Below are 10,140 nucleotides of genomic sequence, written 5' to 3'. Positions count from 1 at the left end.
CAGGGAGTGTGGGTCTCCCCGGGCGTGCTGGGAGCTGCCCTCAGGAAGAGCAGAGTGTGTCCGTAACCACGGGCCTCTCTACAGCCTCACGGCACTTCATCGTCGCACGTCCGCTCGTCCGCTCCCACAGGTCCACCAGCGTCTGAAAAGGCCAATTACAGTCTCTGCTAATCCTCTCGCTCCTTGGCTCACCTGTTGCTCTCCACATTCTGCGCTTTGCCACCCTTCTTGCTGATTTCACTTCCCGGGAGTCCCAAGGGTCTGCGGCTAGAATGCCTTTATCCAGCGAGGACTTGAGACTTGCTTCCGCTGGGGGAGCAGGTCTTATCTCAGTACAATGCAGGAATCCAAGTTGCCACTCTCTCCTTTCCCCATGGCCCCTGCTTAGACCACTTTGGCTCCGGTGGATGGCAGTTTTAGCTCAGGCAAAATTCTTCTTCCCCTCAGAACATGGAAACAACCCAGATGTCCCTCAGCGGGGGAATGGATACAGAAATTGTGGTATTTTTGCACAGTGGAATACTACTCAGCAATCAAAAAGGAGGAAATCATGAAATTTGCAGGCAAATGGTGGCATCTAGAAAAGATCATTCTGAGTGAAATATCCCAGAAGGAGAAAGACAAACATAGTATATACTCGCTTATATAGTCCTATAAGATATGATAAACATAATGAAATCTATCCACCTAAAGAAGATAAACAAGAAAGAGGACTCCGAGGGGTAAGATGATCAATCTTCACTTAGAAAGACAAATGGGATGGACATTGGAAGTAGAAGAAAACAAGTAACAGGACAGGAGCCTACCACAGAGGCCCCTGATAGACTCTACCTCCCAGTGTATCAAAGCAGATCCTAAGACTCATAACCAAACCTTCGGCAAAGTGCAGGGAATCATATGAAAGAAGGGGAGCTAGTATGACATGGAAAGGATAGGAGCTCCACAAGGACCAAATATATCTGGGCACAGGGGTCTTTTCTGAGACTGACACTCCACCAAGGACCATGTATGGATATAACCTAGAACCTCTGTGTGGATGTAGCCCGTGGTAGCTCAGTAACCAATTGGTTTCCCATAGTAAGGGGAACAGGGACTATTTCTGACAGGAACTCAATGGCAGGCTCTTTGACCTCCCCACCCCCCCCAAGGGAGGAGCAGCCTTGCTAGGCCACAGAGGAGGACTTTGTAGCCAGTCCTGAAGATACCTGATAAAACAGGGTCAGATGAAAGGGGAGAAGGTCCTCCCCAATCAGTGGACTTAGAAAGGGGCAGGGAGGAGATGAGGGAGGAAGGGATGGAGGGTTTGGGAGGGAATGAGGGAGCGGGATACAGCTGGGATACAGAGTTAATAAAATGTAATAATAAAAAAAAGAATTCTTCTTCCCTATTCTTCATCCTCCATGTTTCTATTCAGATTCATCTCTTTTCCTGCCTGGTACTTATTTTAGCAGTCATTATCAGACACATGTCCTTCTTCCATTTAGCCATGTGATTGTTCCCTGTATGTTGTAGGGGGAGGAAAGATACTCCTCCCCCCACCTACACACCTTATCTGTCAAGCACAGGCCTTTGTAGAGGAAGTATCCACCACATAATTAATGATTTGTTAGTTAATATTTAAATAGGGACCTAGGCAAATTAGCATACCTCCTGCCAATTTTCCTCCGGAACCAATGCCCTGTCCTGTGCGGCTTGGCCTTTCCCAATTATCTGAGCTTGTAATTATTGGAAGAGCTTCCTCCCTTCACTCACAAGTGTTTAGTTCATTGTTGGTTCGGCTTTGACCACCACCACTACCTCCAGCCTTTGCCAACAGTGCCTTACAGTGGCTGGACCCACATCCATTTGTTTGTCCTAGTATTCATTACTGTTTGGCTCTCCTCCATCTGCTGCCAATGCAGAACTATTTATATCAACACAGAAGGGCCTCGGCGAGCTTCACTGCGTTAACTCGTATTCTCAGAGTGCCTTTCATCCCAAAAGACTTTGCCCCAGCTCTCCTCCTGGAGCCTCTCCCGGCACTGGCCCAGCGGGCACTCCTGGCTTCCCTGGGGATGTGGCATCCACTGGCCCATCAGCTTGGATGATAAGGTCTTTAAAGGCCTTCCAACTGTGGGCCCTGGCCAGCAGACATACTGTGGAAGTTGCCCAAAGAGGTCATGAGAGCTGAGTCACAGGGAACAGCACGGAGGGAAGGAGAATGCCCCCTGGGAGTGCAGCCAAGATGCTGAGTCATGGTCCTGGGCTCTGCATTCCTTGCTGCGGGTCAAAGCTTCTAGAAGAAGGGACCGTTGCCCTCGGTTGAACACATACCACAGAGTCACATGCCCAAACATTACACAGCACCCAGAAATATGTACAAGTTTGATGTGTCAATTATTAAATATTTGTACATCTGTGTGTGTCTCTGTGCATAGGTCATAGGACAACTTGTGGGAGTCTGTTCTCTCTTTCCACCATGAGGATTCTGGGAGTTGAAGTCAGGTCATCCGGCTTTGTAGCAAACACCTTTACTCACTGAGCCATCTTACTAGCCCAAGTACTGGTTGTTTACAAAAAAATTAGTTGATCAAAAAAGACCATCATTTACCCTCAAAATTTATTTTTTATTGTTATCTTTTTTTATTTAAACAGAAAGAGGAGTTGGAGGACAGTGGTTAGAGTCACTCATCTTCCCACTGCCAGGGTGTGGCTGTGAGTTCTATAGTTCAGAGGCCAACACAGTGACCTTGTGAGAGTAGCTATTGTCAGCATATGGCATTCGGGCTATAAACTTTCCTCAGCTCTAATTCAATCCATATAATTCATTACCTATAGTCAGTGGTACCACTATCAGGCTAATGTGGTTCCGACTCCCAGGAAAGCTGCCTCATCTCTGGCCTCAGGCCTGTGTTCCTAACGGGGAATTTCAACATTGCACCACTGGGTCAGGGTTGACATTCAGTGGGCGGTGAGTTTCTAAACACCAGCCTAGGAACAGCCACAGGGCTGCTCCCAGATTCAGGGTTGGTGGAATACTGGTGCTGTTTTCATGCCTGTGGCAGTTACTTCTCCTGCCACAGAGACGTGAATTCTGTAAGAGCAAGCCTCCCTCTGCTCCTGGCCCATCTTTTTCCTCTGTAGCCCTGCCGCAGCACACTGTCCTTAGTTAAAATTGTCCCTCTGCTCTGAAAGGGTTCTCTCTCTCTCTCTCTCTCTCTCTCTCTCTCTCTCTCTCTTTCTCAAGGTTGACTGAATCAATATGACAGTGTGGACTTTCAGCTCAGAACAAGCACATGTCAGTTGTCCCATTCTTCTCATTTCCAAAGGTAACTAGGTGGGAGTCTGGAGGATCCGACCCAGTGCTTAGAGCAACTGTTCTCAATGGAGCAGTGACCCCAGGGAGAAAAGCAGTCAACAGTGCCTCCATCCTGCTTTTCTTCACTAGTAAACATTTTCAGGGATTCTTTTCATTTAATTTTTACCATGGACTACATTAAAAGGAGGGATAAAAACATGAGCCTTTAAAATCTGATCGCCGACCCTATTTCTTTCTTGCTCTTAAGCCTCCCATGCTGTTTCCTTTCTTAATCATCAACTATTAACCTTCTTTTTCTGAGACCAAACAGTAGGAACTGGGGGGAAAAACCCATGCCTCACCTTCCCCCATGCTCCTGAATCTGTCCCCAGGCACTATGACCTCTCTTCATTGCTCCAAAGAGCAAGGCTTCACCAAATCATGCTGTATCCTGTGCCTTCCTTTACGTGTATACAGGTTCCCCTCAATTCTTCCCTTTACAGCGGCTTCTCCATAAGGAGGAGGCTATTTGCACCACCTTTCACCTACTCCCTTCTACACTCAATCAAGCCAGTTTTCTCTTCTTGCTTCAACTGTATAACAATCAGCCTGGTCACAGTCATCAGTCCCCAAATGCCAACATCAATGTCCAGTGTACAGGTTGAGCTATAATGTCTGTAGCCAGTGGTGTCTTAGCCAAGGCACTCCTATAGGTGACTATGGGCTATCTTTCCTGTTTCTAGGGCTCCTGTCCACACCTGGGTCCTCAGCTCTCTCCATCCTTCTTGCAGCTTTCAATAAATCCAATTGGAGCTGGTGAGATGGCTCAGAGGGCGAAGGCAGAGGCTGCCAAGACTGATGACCTGAGTTCAATCCCTGGGAAACACACACACCACACACACACACACACACACACACACGTGTGCACATGCAGACTCACACACTCGCATGTACACATAGACTCGCATAGATGACACACACACACACACAGACAATGTTCTTCTTGTAATCCCATCTTGTCTTAAGGTAGCCGGAGTTGCCTCTGATGCTTATAGTAAAAAGTTCTTAACCAGTTTACTTCTGGGGGGAGGGGTGGCTGACGGAACTACCAGAGGTGAGGGCCAGCAGCAGTAGTTTCTAAAACATATAAGCAGGCTGAGGGTGTAGCTTAATAACAGAGGACTTGTCCAGCATGTGAAAGGTCATGGGTTCAATTTCCAACACCAAAATAAGTTAATTAAAATAAAATAAAGTAGAGAAGATTCGGGAGAGGTCGCTGGTCCTCTGCCACCAGAAAGAGTTGGAGAATCACTGTCTTTCTGTGGTTAAATAACCATCCCGTGTGCCCAAGCCGTCAGCTCTCCTCTCAGGACTGCTGCCTTCTTGTCATAGGTATATCTGTCAGGCTTGACCACAGTGCTCATTTTGTTCTAATTTGCTCACTCCAAACTGGGACAAACAACCTAAATAGCATAATGGACAGATGCTATGAACACAGATGCTTTCACACTACCAGCAAAGCAAACCACGCACAGGAGTTACAACTCCTTGATGACTAGGAACAAGCAAAATAAATCTCATTCCATTAATGAATTTTAAATCTGGCTCCATCTGACGAGGATGGAGGAATGCCAACACATCTGTCTTGAAGAGGAAGTGAGCAGCATTCAGAAATGGTTGCCACAGCTGAAGAAAACCAGAGGAACCCACACAGAATGTTGTTCAGAGCGACATATACCACCTTCGTTGTTGATAGGGAGAAGCTGGAAACTTCCTAGTACCTACCACTAGGAGACCAGCTACATAAACAGTGCAACCAAGTACCACACAGCAGTGAAAGGGGGACTTCATGGTGCTGGCAGATACACCAGTTTCTTGATCTGAGCAAGCACTGGAACTGTACCTTGGATACCCAGAGCCCACATAAATGCTGGCTGATTATGGCAGCCCAACTGTAATTCAAACCTCAGTAAAAAGGCTAAAGAAACATCCAAGAAGAGGGAATGGAAAGGCTGTTGTCATAGGACCAGAAAGTTGGATTCTAATTCATGTCTTCTAGCTAAGTCAGGGCAGCTACACCCATGAAAGCTCAACAACATGGATGCCTAAACAAGGCCTGGACAATGGCCACACCAGTTGACATCCCAAAGTAGATGGGAGAAATCTCCTAAGGCCCCGCTCCTACATGGTAGCTACAGTAGCTTAGCACTTCTTAGAGAGGGTGAATTAGTCTTCTCTGGGGATGGGGCCCATAGCTGCTTATCCAGCACCAAGTGGTTAACTCTAAAAGCACATATATACAAGAAACATGAGATGGACTCAGCAGGTTGTATTTTGAGAGGCAACAGAGGGGAGGGGGCATAGGAAGGATTAGAGGACAGAGGAGGGAAATGACATAATTATATTTAATTAAAAATAATAACCACGTGTTTAAAAATAATCACATGTTTAAGGGAGGGGGGAGTTTAAGAGTCCCAGAATGAGGGAAGGAGTGAGCAAGTCTGATAATGTCATTAATATTTTATTTAACAAGCTAGATTGTGGACACATCTCACAAAGTAAAGAAATGATTGAAATGAAGGGATTAGGAAAGGGGGTCAGCCGGGGATGTTTGCCCAGTTCCTCAGGGGCGGTAAACTGGTATCCCTACAAATGGTCTTGAGATAAGTATGAGCCCAAATTACCCATTCATACCGCCTAGTTTCCCTGATTCGTGAAATCCAAGTCTGTTGACACTAAGGATTTGCCTTCCACTGTTTATGTTCCATGATCACTGGAGAGAAATGTGATCGGCTATCAATCAGGTTATCTCATTTCACTTCCTGCTTCCTGTTATGGGTGGGACCTACTTAGGATAACAAAACGGGCAGCTGGTTTCTGGCAGTGATTTTTTTCTCTCTGAGTTCCTGGCCTTGTGATCGTAACCTACAACAGATGGCTCCAATTGTCCACTTGGCACAATTGTGAATTACCTGGGTTTTAGTAAGGGATCATCTAGATCACGCGAGGCTACAGGTTTGTTTGCTGGGTGCAGAGGGGAGCAGGTATCTCAATTACGGCAACTAAGGGAGAAAACCACCCCAAGTGGGTTCAGCATTCTCTAAGCAGGAAATCCTGAACTATCTGAGTAAAAGCTGAGCCAAGCACTAGCATGGATACATTAATTTCTTTCGGTTTGATTGTGGATGTGACTCAAATCCCCACAACCCTGACTTCCTGGGAATGGCAGACTGCCACCTACAATTTTGAGCGAAATAAGCCCTTTCCCCTTGATGTTGCTTTGGTCAGGGTACTTCATCACAGCAACAGGAAAAGGAACTAAGACCCTGCTCTTCCCCCCAAAACCCAAAATATCTGAGTGGAGGAGTGTGTAGCTACTGTAGAGTTCATGATGTAAAACTTTGGGGAAATTAGCTCTCTGTTCCCTCCATAGTATAACAATGGTCATTGACATCTCATGCCATGAAGAACTGTCTGCACACGTGGACAGCTGTAACACAAGAACCTCAATAGGACATAGCAGGGACACTAGGAATAAATTAGAATTAGCATATTTGTCAATGTTCCACGAACCCTAATTCAGCCAGTAGGACATTAGCCAAAGCTAATCATTAAGTGTTTTCAAATATTTTTCAAATGTTTCCCTGAATTGTGAAACAAAGGAACAGTTAATGAAAACAGAGATCCTGTGAGGATTATTACACCGTCATATAGGACATACATGAATGTTGATGGCCGAGAGAGAGCTCCATGGAAACAGTTCAACTGGAACAAACAGGATGTGAAGGTTAACGTTTGTTTTACAGACAAGATCTGCTTTTTTATCTTCAAAATTTTAGTGTGTGTGTGTGTGTGTGTGTGTGTGTGTGTGGTGTGTGTGTGTGTGGTGTGTGTGTGTGCATGTACACGATGAGTATGTGAGGCACAAGCCAATGCATGGATGTGGAGAACTGTCGAATGGTTCTCTCCTCCTACCTTTACGGTCTAGGGATTGACTTCGGGTCACCTAGCTTGCACAACACACACCTTTGCCTTTGAGGCTTTCTCACAAGCCCAGGATCCTCTTATGAAGCTCAGGTTGCCTCAAACTTGAAATCTTCCTGTCCCCACCTCCCAAGGGCTGGGATCATAGGAACATATGGCCACAGTTAACCCTTCAGAGTTTTATAGACTAAACAATCTTACCTGTTTAAAATTATGGGGAGAGGTTCTAAAGGAGACCCAAACAGGGTGTTGGGAATGGCCAAGTCCAAAATGCCCCAGGAAAGGAACATACAAATGGTGGGGTCGCGACATCCTCAGAGGCAGAATGTTTCAGAACCCACAAATGTGTGGTGAGGGGCCACCATGTTGGCACTTAGGAGATTCTAGTTTCTCATCCAAAGGGAGGCATCCCCATTCTCATTCAACCTCAGCCTTCAAGGAAGATGCAATTGGATGTGAGGCATGAGCACCTAGCTGCATTATGGGGGCAGGAAGGCTTACCTTGTAACTGGGGTGTAGCCCACCCCTGCTTCTCAGCCCCCCAAACTCTAGTCACCACGGCCCAGAAGACCACTGTGGACCTTTGTTCATTGTGCTTGAAACATTGATGCCTACAACACCTCAGGCACTGAATTCTAAGGTCCCGGAATAGGTAAATGAATTTCAGATAATTTTCCTATTAAAATTTTGCATTAATTATCTATTTATTTACTGTGTGTGCATTATTTCCTCAGGATACAATCTCAAAAAAAAACAGGTATATGAAAAGATACAAAAAGTCTAAAGGTCTTAACTTTTTAAAAATTTACATTTTTATTTAATGTGTGTCTGTGTGTGTACACAAGTGTGCCACGGTGTGTATGTAGAGGTCAGAGGTCAAAGGACAACTTAAGGAGTCAGTTCTCTCCTTCTATTGCCTGGGTTCTGGGAATCAAGTTCAAGTCATCAGATACAGCTGTATACACCCTTACCTGCTGAGCCCTCTCACCAGGACCCAGATCATTCTTAAACCAAGACTGGATAGAGAGTGAATAAGAGCAGCAGCATTCTGCTAAAGGAGGCATGAAAATAGGGTCAAAGCAAAGACAATGCTGCTAAGATGAGGTCCTCTCGCTAATAATGCCTGAGCTTCCCACCAACTGGATATTTTCCTCCCCAAAAGATGAGCGTGGGGAAGACAGCCAGGTTTTGTTTGTTTGTTTTGTTTTTTGTTCTTGTTTGTTTTACTAGGGTTGAAAACCCTATGGCCTATGGGACAACTTAACTGAGGCTTTTGTAAGCAGAGCTTGAAGGCACAAGGCTCATCTGGGTGTCAGTTGAATTCTGTGTTGTCCCGATTCCCCTCTTGAAACCTTTGCCCCCTCACCTCAGAATTAGATCATATTTGAAGGTAGAATTTTTGGAGAAACAATTAATGAAGACTGGGAAATCTGGAGAATGTCGAGCCCCTCATCCACTATTATTGAAGTTCTTGTTAGAAGGAGTCATTTGGGAAACAGCAGACTAGAAACTGCCTCCATAGGATGCAGTGAAGGGGAAGAATCAGAATGCTTAAAAAATGCATTCCAAATAGAGACAGGGCTTCAGAATATACAACAGATTCCTGAAAAGTGTGGAAAAAAGAATGGTCAGCGCATGAGAAAGAAGCCAACCCAAGCATGCTGTCACTGCATGGCACTCAAAGAAGTGTGGGAAGCAGAAAGACAGCCTCCATCACAGACTCCCAGAAAAGAGTGGATTTTAAAATGAGAACTAAAAAGGAATCCACTATATCCATCATGGTTACCAATAAATCCCTAAAACTAATGGGAGAGGGAGAGAAAAAAAAAAGAATAAACAATAATCTAGCCAGAAAAGCAACCTGTGAAGTTACAGAAGACAATAAATGTCTCTCATCTGGTTACCTTTAAGGCAAATGATCTCAACTGACCAATAGACAGACACAGACAATCCAGGCACGGTGGTGCACAACCTTTAACCCCAGCACTTGAGAGGCAGAAGTAGGTGGATCTCTGTGAATTCAAGGCCAGCTTGGTCTGCAAAGTGATTTCCAGGTCAGGGCTGTATAGTCAGACTGAAGACCCTGTCTGAAGGAGGAGGAAAAGGAAGAGGAGGATTAGGAGGAAGGGGAGGACAAGGAGAAGAGAAGGAAGAAGAGAAGGAGGAGGAAGGCACAGATTGACTGGCTAGATTGAAAAAACTAGATCCAAGCTGGGCGTGGTGGCACACACCTTTAATCCCAGCACTGGGGAGGTAGAAGCAGGCGGATCTCTGTGAGTTCCAGGTCAGCCTAGTTGACAAAGTGAGTCCAGGACAGCCAGGGCTTTTATACAGAGAAACCCTCTCTCAGAAAACCAAAATTAAATAAATAATTAATTAAATTTAAATTTGGGGCTGAAGAGATGACTCAGAGTTTAAGAGCACTGGCTCTGCTCTTCTAAAGGTCCTGAGTTCAATTCCCAGCAACCGCATGATGGTTCGCAACCATCTACAATGAGATCTGGTGCCCTCTTCTGGTGCGCAGGTGTACATGAAGGAGTACATGCAGGCAGAACACTATACATAATAAATGAATAAATCTTTAAAAAAAAACTTTATAAAAGGAAAAACTAGATCCAACAAGCTATTTTCTTCAAGCAGTGCACCTGCTGGTGAAGACAGCCAAAGACTGGCAGTCAAAGAATAGAAGTCAGTTTATCAAGGGAATGGAAGTCCAAAACAAGCTCAGTATGATTATCTGCTAAGCTAGACTTCTAACCAAAATTATATAAAAGTTATTAAAAAAACTACTGCATATTAATAAAGGGAACAATCAAGAAGAAGATATTAGTGCAAATATATTCACTGAATATTGAAGCTTCTATTTCATGAAAGAATTA

This window comes from Meriones unguiculatus, chromosome 18 (assembly GCF_030254825.1).
Source record: "Meriones unguiculatus strain TT.TT164.6M chromosome 18, Bangor_MerUng_6.1, whole genome shotgun sequence".
NCBI classification, from domain to species: Eukaryota; Metazoa; Chordata; class Mammalia; order Rodentia; family Muridae; genus Meriones; species Meriones unguiculatus.
The sequence above is the reverse complement of the archived record's forward strand: the minus strand, read 5'-3'. Positions refer to the sequence as shown.